Source organism: Bos indicus, chromosome 3 (genome assembly GCF_029378745.1).
Source record: "Bos indicus isolate NIAB-ARS_2022 breed Sahiwal x Tharparkar chromosome 3, NIAB-ARS_B.indTharparkar_mat_pri_1.0, whole genome shotgun sequence".
Lineage (NCBI taxonomy): Eukaryota > Metazoa > Chordata > Mammalia > Artiodactyla > Bovidae > Bos > Bos indicus.
In genome coordinates, this window is record NC_091762.1 from 40,278,161 (window position 1) to 40,291,380 (window position 13,220).

A 13,220-nucleotide genomic window follows, 5' to 3' on the forward strand; every position below is an offset into this window, starting at 1 on the left:
GCTACATATTAAGGTCAAAGAGCTGTGAGATAAACACTACATAGAATACCTACCTGGTCACCATATCAAAGATGCTTGACTCTCTCCAAATTTTGCATAAGTAAGACATAGCTTTTGTTCATTTTTATTAAATAAATACACTGTTAGTTTAGGGCTAATTTTTTTTCCATAGTAAAGCCTATTCTTTCACCATTAAAAATATACTCTGTGACAGCTCATTTTATGTGTCAGTTTGACTGACCATAAGTACCCAGATGAAACATTATTTATGGGTATGTAGCTGAGGGTGTTTCTAGATGAGATTAACATTTGCCTTGGTGAACTCAGTAAAGTAGATTGCTTTCCCTAATATGAATGGGCATCATATAATCCACTGAGGGCCAGAATACTACAGAAGGTGGAGAAAAGAAGAATCATCCCCTTTATCATGCCTCACTGATTATAATGAGACATCTCATCTTCAACAATCAGACTGAGTTCTGCAGCATCAATTCCCCTTGGTTCTTTGGCTTTCAAACCTAGGCTGAATTACACCACCAGCTTTTCTGGATCTCCAGCTTGCAGATGACACATCATGGGACTTTTCAGCCTCCATAGTCACATGAGCCAATTCTTCATACTGCTGCTGCTGCTGCTGCTGCTAAGTCGATTCAGTCGTGTCCAACTCTGTGTGACCCCATAGACAGCAGCCCACCAAGCTCCCCCGACCCTGCGATTCTCCAGGCAAGAACACTGGAGTGGGTTGCCATTTCCTTCTCCAATGCATGAAAGTGAAAAGTGAAAGTGAAGTCACTCAGTCGTGTCCTGCTCTTAGCCACCCCATGGACTGCAGCCTACCAGGCTCCTCTGTCCATGGGAGTTTCCAGGCAAGAGTATTAGAGTGGGTTGCCATTGCCTTCTTGGAATTCTTCGTAATAAATATATATATTTATATTTTAAAAATATATAAATAAATACATATTTTAATTTATAAATAAATGATATTATATATTTTTATAAAATATAAATATATAGTGGGTTGAACAAAATGTTTGTTCAAATGTTCCATAAGATGTTACAGAAAAACCCAAACTTTATGACCAACCCAATAATAAATATATAATTTTATTTTTATTTATTCAAGTATGAAAATACATTCATAAATCATATGCTCAATTTTATGTATTTTTATATTTTAGAATTTATTGTACATGTGTAATATTATGTATAATACATTCCTCAATATGTTTTTGTTACAAAAGCCACAGTGATTCTGTTATGCCCTTGGAACTCTCCAGTGGCCTTTCCTCTCACTTAGACTAAAAGGTAAAGTTCTTCCTTTGATTTGTAAGAGCTTATGTGATCTGGCTTCTTCAGGGTAGTATTTAATACTTTTCGAACTTCATCTATTCTTTTCCCCCTCCTTCACACAGTACTATAGACATATGAACCTTCTCTCTGTTCTTGAGTTCTTCAGACCCGTGACTAAGATCTTTATACTAGCTAAAACTTTCAAAAATATTTTTCCCACAGACATCTGCATTTTGGCTCCTAATTTTGTTCATGTGTTCACATGTTACATTTTCACTATATTGTTCCTTGTCCATCAACACTATCTCTGCACTTTCTGTTCTCCTTTGTGTTGCAGCAGCTGAAATACAGAAAACTAGATTTTTCAACGGAGAAGGCAATGGCACTCCACTCCAGTACTCTTGCCTGGAAAATCCCATGGACGGAAGAGCCTGGTAGGCTGTAGTCCATGGGGTCTCTAAGAGTCGGACACGACTGATCGACTTCATTTTCACTTTCACTTTCATGCACTGGAGAAGGAAATAGCAACCCACTCCAGTGTTCTTGCCTGGAGAGTCCCAGGGATGGGGGAGCCTGGTGGGCTGCCATCTATGGGGTCGCACAGAGTCGGACACAACTGAAGCGACTTAGCAGCAGCAGCAGCAGCAGCAGATTTTTCAATGGTTTTGTTGTTTACTGCTGTGTAATAAACCATGCCAAAACTCTGTAGTTTAATGCAACCACCACCAAAGACTCCTTTTCCTAAGGCAGAATTTATTTTTATGGTTCAAATCATCATATATACATTTTATTATAGTTAACTGAATGTGTGTATGGTTTCCCTCTTGCTAGTAAGCTTGAAAATAGTAATTGCTGTATTGTTCTCTGTATCCCCTAAGCATTAATGTATGCCTTCAGTTCAGTCTCTGAGTTGTGTCCGACTCTTTGTGATCCTATGGACTGCAGTAGCCAGGCCTCACTGTCCCTCACCAACTCCTGGAGCTTACTCAAACTCATGTCCATTAAGTTGGTGATGCCATCCAACCATCTTATCCTCTGTCATCCCCTTCTCCTTCCACCTTCAATCTTTCCCAGCATCAGGGTCTTTTCCAGTGAGTCAGTTCTTCGCATCAAGTAGCCAAAGTATTGGAGTTTCAGCTGCAACATCAGTCTTTCCAATGAATATCCAGAACTGATTTCTTTTAGGATGGACTGGTTTGATCTCCTTGTTGTCCAAGGGACTCTCAAGAGTCTTCTCCAACACCAGAGTTCAAAAGCATCAATTCTTTGGTACTCAGCTTTCTTTATAGTCCAACTTTCACATCTATATATGACTACTGGAAAAACCATAGCTTTGACTGGATGGACTTTTTTGGCAAAGTAACATCTCTGCTTTTTAATATGCTGTCTAGGTTGGTCATAACTTTTCTTCAAGGAGCAATCATCTTTTAATTTCATGGCTGTAGTCACCATCTGCAGTGATTTTGGAGCCCAAGAAAATAAAGTCTGCCACTGTTTGCACTGTTTCCCCATCTATTTGCAATGAAGTGATGGGACCGGATGCCATGATCTTAGTTTTCTGAATGTTGAGTTTTAAGCCAGCTTTTTCATTCTCCTTTTTCACTTTCATCAAGAGGCTCTTCAGTTTCTCTTCTCTTTCTGCCATAAGGGTGGTGTTATCTGCATATCTGAGGTTATTGATATTTCTCCTGGCAATCTTGATTCCAGCTTGTGCTTCTTCCAGCCCAGCATTTATCATGATGTACTCTGCATGTAAGTTAAGTAAGTAGGGTGACAATATACAGCCTTGAAGTACACTTTTCCTGATTTAGAACCAGCCTGTTGTTCCATGTCCAGTTTTAACTGTTGCTTCCTGACCTGCATACAGATTTCTCAAGAAATCTGTCAGGTGGTCTGGTATTCCCATCCCTTTCAGAATTTTCCACTGTTGTGATCCGCACAGTCAAAGACTTTGGTGTAGTCAATAAAAGAAGTAGATGTTTTTCTGGAACTCTATTACTTTTTTGATGATCCAACAGATGTTGCCAATTTGATATATGGTTCCTCTGCCTTTTCTAAACCAGCTTGAACATCTGGAAGTTTGAAGTTCATGTACTGTTGAAACCTGGCTTGGAGAATTTTGAGCATTACTTTACTAGCCTGTGAGATGAGTGCAATTGTGCAGTAGTTTGAACATTGTTTGGCATTGCCTTTCTTTGAGATTGGAATGAAAACTGACCTTTTCTACTCCTATAGCTACTGCTGAGTTTTCCAAATTTGGTGGCATATTGAGTGTAGCACTTTCACAACTTCATCTTTTAAGATTTGAAATAGCTCAGCTGGAATTCTATCACCTCCACTAGCTTTGTTCTCACTGATGCTTCCTAAGGCCCACTTAACTTCACATTCCAGGATGTCTGGCTCTAGGTCAGTGATCATACCATTGTGATTATCTGGATCATGAAGATCTTGTTTATAGTTCTTCTGTGTATTCTTGCCACCTCTTCTTAAAATCTGCTTCTGTTAGGTCCATACCATTTCTGTCCTTTATTGTGCCCATCTTTGCATGACAAGTTCCCTTGGTATCTCTAATTTTCTTGAAGAGATCCCTAGTCTTTCTTTTCTGTTGTTTTCCTCTATTTCTTTGCACTGATCACTGAGGAAGGCTTTCTTATCTCTCCTTGCTATTCTTTGGAACTCTGCATTCAAATGGGTGTATCTTTCCTTTTCTCCTTTGCCTTTCACTTCTCTTCTTTTCTCAGCTATTTGTAAGGCCTCCTCAGATGACCATTTTGCCTTTTTGCATTTCTTTTTCTTGGGGATGGTCTTGATCCCTGCCTCCTTACAATGTCATGAACTTCCATGCATGGTTCTTCAGGCACTTTGTCTATCATATCTAATCCCTTGAATCTATTTCTCTCTTCCACTGTATAATCATAAGGGATTTGATTTAGGTCATACCTGAATGGTCTAGTGGTTTTCCCTACTTTCTTCAATTAAGTTCGAATTTGGCATTAAGGAGTTCATGATCTGAGCCACAGCCAGCTGCCAGTCTTGTTTAGAACTTCTCCATCTTTGGCTGCAAAAAATATAATCAGTCTGATTTCGGTATTGAGCATCTGGTAATGTCTATGTGTAGAGTCTTCTCTTGTGTTTTTGGAAAGGTGTTTGCTATGACCAGTGCGTTCTCTTGGCAAAGTCTATTAGCCTTTGCCCTGCTTCATTCTGTTCTCAAAAGCCAAATTTGCCTGTTACTCCAGGTGTTTCTGGAGAAGGCAATGGCACCCCACTCCAATACTCTAGCCTGGAAAATCCCATGGATGGAGAAGCCTGGAAGACTGCAGTCCATGGGGTCTCTGAGGGTCAGACACGACTGAGCAACTTCATTTTCACTTGTCACTTTCATGCATTGGAGAAGGAAATGGCAACCCACTCCAGTGTTCTTGCCTGGAGAGTCCCAGGGACGGGGGAGCCTGGTGGGCTGCCGTCTATGGGGTTGCGCAGAGTCGGACATGACTGAAGTGACTTAGCAGCAGCAGCCAGGTGTTTCTTGACTTCATACTTTTGCTTTCTGGTCCCCTATAATGAAAAGGACATTAATATCACAGTAATCCCAGTCTATGCCCCCACCAATAATGCTGAAGAAGCTGAAGTTGAATGGTCCAACGTATGCTTTATAAGTAGATTAGTGGTCACTGAATGTAATATGTAAATTAATATTGCTCACAAGAAACTAAAATATATCCTGCTGGCAACTAGGGGTTACATATTCATTGATTTGCATGCTGACTTTAAGAAACTAGGCTAAAGAATTCATTGCAAAATTATCATGCTGGTCAAGACAAAATGTCAGTGTTATACTGTGTTACTTATTGAGAGATGATGATGTGTGGATCTCATGGATAGCCTGTGTAGATTTACTTCTGGGTAAAATAAGCCTTTTAACCAGCTGTGAAATCTTATGTTGGCATGCATATGATGGTAGATTTTGTCATAGCTTTCAGAAGAGTAAATCCTTAACCTTTGCTTAAATAAAATATAAATACACCTTTTCATCTAGCAATTCTGTTTTCAGAATTTACATTAGACCCACTCCAGTGTTCTTGCCTGGAGAATCCCGGGGATGGGGGAGCCTGGTGGGCTGCGGTCTATGGGGTCGCACAGAGTTAAACACAACTGAAGTGACTTGGCAGCAGCAGCTTGGGCTGCCATAAAAAAGATACCATAAACTGAGTGGGTTACCTAAAGAAATTTACTTTCTTACAGTTTTGGAAGCTGAAAGTCCAGAATCAGTGTCAGCATTGTCAAGTTTTTGTGACAACTCTTTTCCTGGCTGGCCTTCTAGCTGTGTTCTCACATGGTAGAAGAGAGAGGGAGAGGGAGATAGATAGAGTGAATGTTCTGGTATAACTCTTAAAAGGGCATAATCCCATTATGAGGGCCCCACCATCATGAGTTCATCTTAACCTAATTACATATATATATTTTTTAATTAATTATATATGTTTCTGAGACCCAAATCAAGCTTTTCTTTGTGACCTAACAACTTACACCTGTCACTTTACAGCTTAGTTTGCTGAGTAGTAAGTAAACTAGCTTTCTGCACATGAACCTTCAGTTCAGTTCAGTTGCTCAGTCATGTCCGACTCTTTGGGACCCCATAGACTGCAGCACACCAGGCTTCCCTGTCCATCACCAAATCCCAGAGGTTGCTCAAACTCATGTCCATCGAGTTGGTGATGCCATCCAACCATCTCTTCCTTTGTCATCTGCTTACACATATATAATTCTACTAGTCTCTTTATGGATTTAATTTTTCTCTTTTGAGATAAATGAGTTCAAGTCTCTGGAAGTACTGTGGAATAAAAATATTACTTAAAAATAATTTTGTGATCTGTTTTTGGAAAACCTTTGTCTTGTATAATCATCTATCTTTGTATTATGAATATGTGGGTACTGACCTCTGTTCACAACATGTACATTTCCCATAATTCCAGTTTAGTGACATAAGTAAGTTCTAAATAAACTTTATCTGCAGTTTCTTCAAGATGTAAATCATGGTAACAAATATATATGTATTTTACAGCTTCAAACATGTTTTATTGGATCTGCATTCCCTGACATGTCCCTTAGGTTTCCTACATTTTTATTTTATTTTATTTTTTTTTATTTATTTTTTTTACATTTTGATTTTAAAAAAACACTATTATTTATCATTCAGTCTAGTTAAAATAGTAATCTCAGTTCTAAGTTTATATATACCCTTCTCTGTGGAAATCTGTAGTGAAGAAGCTAGGGTAATCTTTTCTTTCAGCGTTCCTTCACCTCTTTCTGCTTTAAGAGCCCCTGGAAAAAGATGTAGTTCTTTCTTGGCTCTTGGTTTCCTCTAACTATATGGGTCATTTTGGTGGACCTTTAAAGGGCAAGATCTCTGCCATACAACTTCATGATATTGATGGTTCCCTGATGACTCAGAAGGTAAAGAATCTGCCTGCAATGCTAGAGACCTGGATTTGATCCCTGGGTTGTGAAGATCCCCTTGAGAAGAGAATGGTAACCCACTCTAGTATTCTTGTATGGAGAATTCCATGGATAGATGAGCCTGATGGGCTACAGTCCATTGGGTCACAAAGAGCAACTAACACTCCACTCCACTTCTAGCTGACTACTTATGAGTCCCCTTCAGTTACTGCTTCTAATCACTTGGAGCCATTCATTCAAGCAAATGACCCTGTTGGATAGACCCTATGCACAAGTAATCCAGCTATTTCTTACAGTGATTTGCTAGCTTAAATGTCGGTTACTTTCTAGGAAGTTTCAGCATTCTTATGACTAGCTCACAAGTGGGCTGAGAAAATGGCAGATGTCTCCACTCACCTCTAAACTGCTGTGCTCTTCTCATTCATTCATTCCCAAAACAGGCATGTGCCTGCTTCATCAGTTCAGTTCAGTTCAGTCACTCAGTCATGTCCGACTCTTTGCAACTCCATGAATCGAAGCATGCTAGGCCTCCCTGTCCATCACCAACTCCTAGAGTTCACTCAAACTCATGTCCATCGAGTCAGTGATGCCATCCAGCCATCTCATCCTCTGTTGTCCCCTTCTCCTCCTGCCCCCAATCCCTCCCAGCATCAGAGTCTTTTCCAATGAGTCAACTCTTCGCATGAGGTGGCCAAAGCACTGGAGTTTAAGCTTTAGCATCAGTCCTTCCAATGAACACCCAGGACTGATCTCCTTTAGAATGGACTAGTTGGATCTCCTTGCAGTCCAAGGGACTCTCAAGAGCTTTGTTAAATTGAACTTCAACATTTTAGGCAAAATTCGCATTTAAAATTTTTTCTCTAATAAATGAGATAATAATGTTAAAAGCTATGCACGAGGGTGAAAAACTGTAAAATAAATAGATAAAAACCTCTTTGTTAATTAACTCCAGTGATGTACCACTGAAAAAACTTTGTTCCTTTAAATAATAGACAACAAGAAACTTTGCTTTTTTGCAATCACCTTAGTGAGATGGGAACACCCCCATACTTCCTGAGGAATGAACTGTGTGGCTATTTTGATACAGAGAAGTAGCCTCAATTTCCTACCCAAGTGTAAAGCGTCAGATAATGTGTTCTCAGATATGATTCCGCATTCATTTTTACTTCATAGTTTCCAAGGAAACAGGACCTTAAGCCCATTTCTCAATCCAGTCCTGATCCTTTGCTTTCAGCTTATCAAAGAACTATTCACTTAAATTTTACTTAAACTTCACCTTGCCCCCATACCAGTGAGAATATTGGTTTTTCCTTCCTTAATTCTGATGAAATTCTCCACCAGTTCTGCTGATGTGCAATCTCTTACTGCAGAAAATTAATAAACATAACTTTGTCAGACTATGGATGTGCCACAGTTTAATGGTCTTTGAGCAGATTTATTAATCATTTCCAAACAACATTTTCTGTGCTCAACACTCCAAGAACTTAAAAATACATATACTAATCACATTGTCAGAAACCAGCAATAATAGAATTGTTGTAGGACTACCTGGAAGCTGTGTTAAGAAAGCATGGAGAAAAAAAAAAAATAGAGATTAATCTTTTTTTGCCCTAATTCTTTGAGTCCCTCCATTACTTGACTCTGATTCATGTTTTCTTGATCCTCATTCAAATGTGACCTTTTCTTTTATTCCCTATGTACTTTGTACCTTCTGTTATGACATTTATAGTTTTTTGAATTATGGTTATTTGTGAGTTTGATTTGATTCTTCATCAATATCCCTTACCTGGAATTTTGCACTATCCTCTACCTTATATACTCTAAAGTCTACTTTCCTCACACTAACTAATGTGAAATTTAAAAAAAAATTAATTTGATCATGTTACTTCCCTCCTTAAAAGTTTGATTTCCCATCACACTTGGAATAAAATATAAAGTTCTTACGCCCTCTAAGGTTTTCTGGGTACTGCTGTAATTTGATATCCCACTACTATTCTTCTTGAATACTTGCCTTTAGTCATTCTTGCTTCAGTGGGGGTTGGGGATATTGGGGTGAAGGCACCGAAGGAAAAACGGGCTCCCTTCTAATGCCTTTGTGTTTGCTGTCACTCTTTCTAGCATTCTTGGTTTAGATGTACACATCCTTCACATTTATTCAGTCTCTTTTCAGATGTCCTGTCCTCAGAGAGGACTTTGCCAGTGCTCTCTGGAAGTAGCATGCCACTTCATTTAAACATCACTAATCACTTACTTCGGAGAAGGCAATGGCACCCCACTCCAGTACTTTTGCCCAGAAAATCCCATGGACGGAGGAGCCTGGTAGGCTGCAGTCCATGGTGTCGCTAGAGTTGGACACAACTGAGCGACTTCACTTTCACTTTTCACTTTCACGCATTGGAGAAGGAAATGGCAACCCATTCCAGTGTTCTTGCCTGGAGAATCCCAGGGACAGGGGAGCCTGGTGGGCTGCTGTGTATGGGGTCACACAGAGTCGGACATGACTGAAGCGACTTAGTAGTAGTAGTAGTAGTAATCACTTACTTGCCTTATTCATTTCTTGGCATATAACAACCTAAAAGTTATATATTAATTCTTATATGTGTATTTGTGTGTGCATGCATATATGTGCTTATGATATAAGCTCCATGAGGTTAGAATGTTTGTCTTTATTTGCTTCTTTATCTACAGGCCAAACATAGTATCTGATACATTGTAGGAGGTTGGTAAATATTTATTGAATTAATGAATGTTGTCAAGTCATATTTTTATCTTGCTTTCATATATCACAGTTTCAGTTTTACATTCACAGTCAATTTAAAAACATAGATTTGAGAGTGAAACAGTCTGTGTCTTCTAATCTTGCTCTGCTTTGTGACATAGGGAAAGTTACTTCTCTTCTTCAGTTTTCTGATCTGTAAGAAGACAATGTCTTTATCTTAGAATTGCTGTAAGTATTAAGTGAATTATTCTGGCAGAGTTTTGGTGCTAGAGATGTAATTATATTTGCTATTTTTGCATTTAACTGGTGATTATTTGGATATCTGTTTTCCACTAAACTTTTAGGAGCCATATTAATTGTTTCCAACCATTGTCTCTCCACATTCCAACTCATAACATGAACTCTATAAATATTCGTTGGGGGAAAAAAAAAAAGAATGGTTTGTTTTCAGGTAAAGCATGCATGTTTGTGGGCTTCCCTAGTGGCTCAGTTGGTAAAGAATCTGCCTGTAATGTGGGTCAGACCTGGGTTTGATCCCTGGGTTGGGAAGATGCCCTGGAGGAGGGCATGGCAACCCACTCGAATATTCCTTCCTGAAGAATCCCCAAAGGCAGAGTATCCTGGCAGGCTACAAAGAGTTGGACAGGGCCTAGTGACTAAGCACAAACACAAGCACATCCATGTTTGTATGCACTAACGACATTCCCATATTCTGTAGTTACAAGTCATTGTCACTAGATGGCAAGCTTGTCATAGACAAGGCAAATGTTGCTGGTATTGAGACCTCAGACTGAAGAATGAGGGCACAAAATTGGGGCAAATGTCATATATGTGTTTGTAAGGTTGGTGAGATGAAAGGAATCTGAAAGTTTAAGCATAAAAGAAGAATTGCATATATTTTATTCTGCTTCATTTCATTGTGTACTTTACCCTCTGACTAGCTCATCTTTTTATATAGTAATTCATTTTAGCATTTCTATCATTCCACCAACCTCTTATTACTATATTTATAATTTTTTCTTAAAATTTTTGTTAAAATTGTTTGTTAAAAAACAATGTTTAAAAAGGTCTCTTAGTTCATCTCAGTTCAGTTCATTCGCTCAGTCATGTCTGACTCGTTGCAACCCCATGAACTGCAGCACGCCAGGCCTCCCTGTCCATCATCATCTCCCGGACTTTACCCAAACTCAGGTCCATTGAGTCGGGAGGGGATGCCATCCAACCATCTCATCCTCTGTCGTCCCATTCTTCTCCTGCCCTCTATCTATCCCAGCATTAGGGTATTTTGAAATGAATTAGCTCTTCACATCAGGTGGCCAAAGTACTGGAGTTTCAGCTTCAAAATCAGCCCTTCTAATGGACACCCAGGACTAATCTCCTTTAGGATGGACTAGTTTGATCTCCTTGCTGTCCAAGAGACTCTCAAGAGTCTTCTCCAACACCACAGTTCAAAAGCATCAATTCTTCAGCGCTCAGCTTTCTTTATAGTCCAACTCTCACATCCATACATGACTACTGGAAAAACCATAGCCTTGACTAGACATACCTTTGTTGACAAGTAATGTCTCTGCTTTTTAATATGCTATCTAGATTGGTCATAACTCTCCTTTCAAAGATTAAGCATCTTTTAATTTCATTGCTGCAGTCACCATCTGCAGTGATTTTGGAGCCCCAAAAAATAAAGTCAGCCACTGTTTCCACATCTATTTGCCATGAAGTGATGGGACTAGATACCATGATATTAGTTTTCTGAATGTTGAGCTTTAAGCCAGCTTTTTCACTTTCCTCTTTCACTTTCATCAAGAGGCTTTTTAGTTTTTCTTCGCTTTCTGCCATAAGGGTGGTCTCATCTGTATATCTGAGGTTATTGATATTTCTCCTGGAAATCTTGATTCCAACTTGTGCTTCTTCCAACCCAACATTTCTCATGATATACTCTGCATAGAAGTTTAATAAGCAGGGTGACACTATACAGCCATGATATACTCCTTTTCCTATTTGGAACCAGTCTATTTATCCATATTCAGTTCTTACTGTTGCTTCCTGACCTGCATACAGGTTTCTCAAGAGGCAGGTCAGGTGGTCTAGTATTCCTATCTCTTTCAGAATTTTCCACGGTTTATTGTGATCCACACAGTCAAAGGCTTTGGCATAGTCAATAAAGCAGAAATAGATGTTTTTCTGGAACTCTCTTGCTTTTTCGATGATCCAGCGGATGTTGGCAATTTGATCTCTGGTTCCTTGCCTTTTCTAAATACAGCTTGAACATCTGGAAGTTCACAGTTCACATATTGCTGAAGCCTGGCTTGAAGAATTTTGAACATTACTTTACTAGCGTGTGAGATGAGTGCAATTGTGCAGTAGTTTGAGCATTCTTTGGCATTGCCTTTCTTTGGGATTGGAATGAAAATGACCTTATCCAGTCCTGCGGCCACTGCTGAGTTTTCCCAATTTGCTGGCATATTGAATGCAGCACTTTCACAGCATCATCTTTCAGGATTTGAAATAGCTCAACTGGAATTCCATCACCTCCACTAGCTTTGTTCGTAGAGATGCTTTCTAAGGCCTACTTGACTTCACATTCCAGGATGTCTGGCTCTAGGTGAGTGATCACAAAATCATCATTATCTTGGTTGTGAAGATCTTTTTTGTACAGTTCTTCTGTGTATTCTTGCCACCTCTTCTTATAATCTTCTACTTCTGTTAGGTCCATACCATTTCTATCCTTTATTGAGCACACCTTTGCATGAAATATTCTGTTGGTATCTCTAATTTTTTGAAGAGGTCTCTAGTATTTCCCATTCTATTGTTTTCCTCTATTTCTTTGCATTGATCATTGAGGAAGGCTTTCTTATCTCTCCTTTCTATTCTTTGGAACTCTGCATTCAAATGGGTGTATCTTTCCTTTTCACCTATGCTACTGGAGATCAGTGGAGAAATAACTCCAGAAAGAATGAAGGAATGGAGCCAAAGCAAAACAACACCCAGATGTGGATGTGACTGGTGATAGAAGCAAGGTCTGATGTTGTAAAGAGCAATATTAACTAGGAACATGGAATGTTAGATCCATGAATCAAGGCAAATTGGAAGCAGTCAAACAGGAGATGGCAAGAGTGAACGTCAACATTTTAGAAGTCAGCAAACTAAAATGGACTGGAATGGGTGAATTTAACTCAGATGGCCATTATATCTACTACTGTGGGCAGGAATCCCTTAGAAGAAATGGAGTAGCCATCATAGTCAACAAAAGAGTCCAAAATGCAGTACTTGGATGCAATCTGAAAAACGATAGAATGATCTCTGTTCATTTCCAAGGCAAACCATTCAATATCATGGTAATCCAAGTCTACGCCCAAAAATGCTGAAGAAGCTGAAGTTGAATGATTCTATGAAGACCTATAGACCTTTTAGAACTAACACCTAAAATAGATGTCCTTTCTTCAACACCACATCTGGAAGTTCTTGGTTCATGTACTGTTGAAGCGTTGCTTGGAGAATTTTGAGCCTTACTTGGCTAGAGTGAGATGAGTGCAATTGTCTGATAGTTTGAACATTCTTTGGCATTGTCTTTCTTTGGGACTGGAATGAAAACTGACCTTCTCCAGTCCTGTAGCCACTGCTGTGTTTTTTCAAATTTGCTGACATATTGAGTGCAGCACTTTCACAGCTTCATCTTTTAGGATTTGAAATAGCTCAACTGGAATTCCATCACCTCCAATAGTTTTGTTTGTAGTGGTGCTTCCTAAGGCAC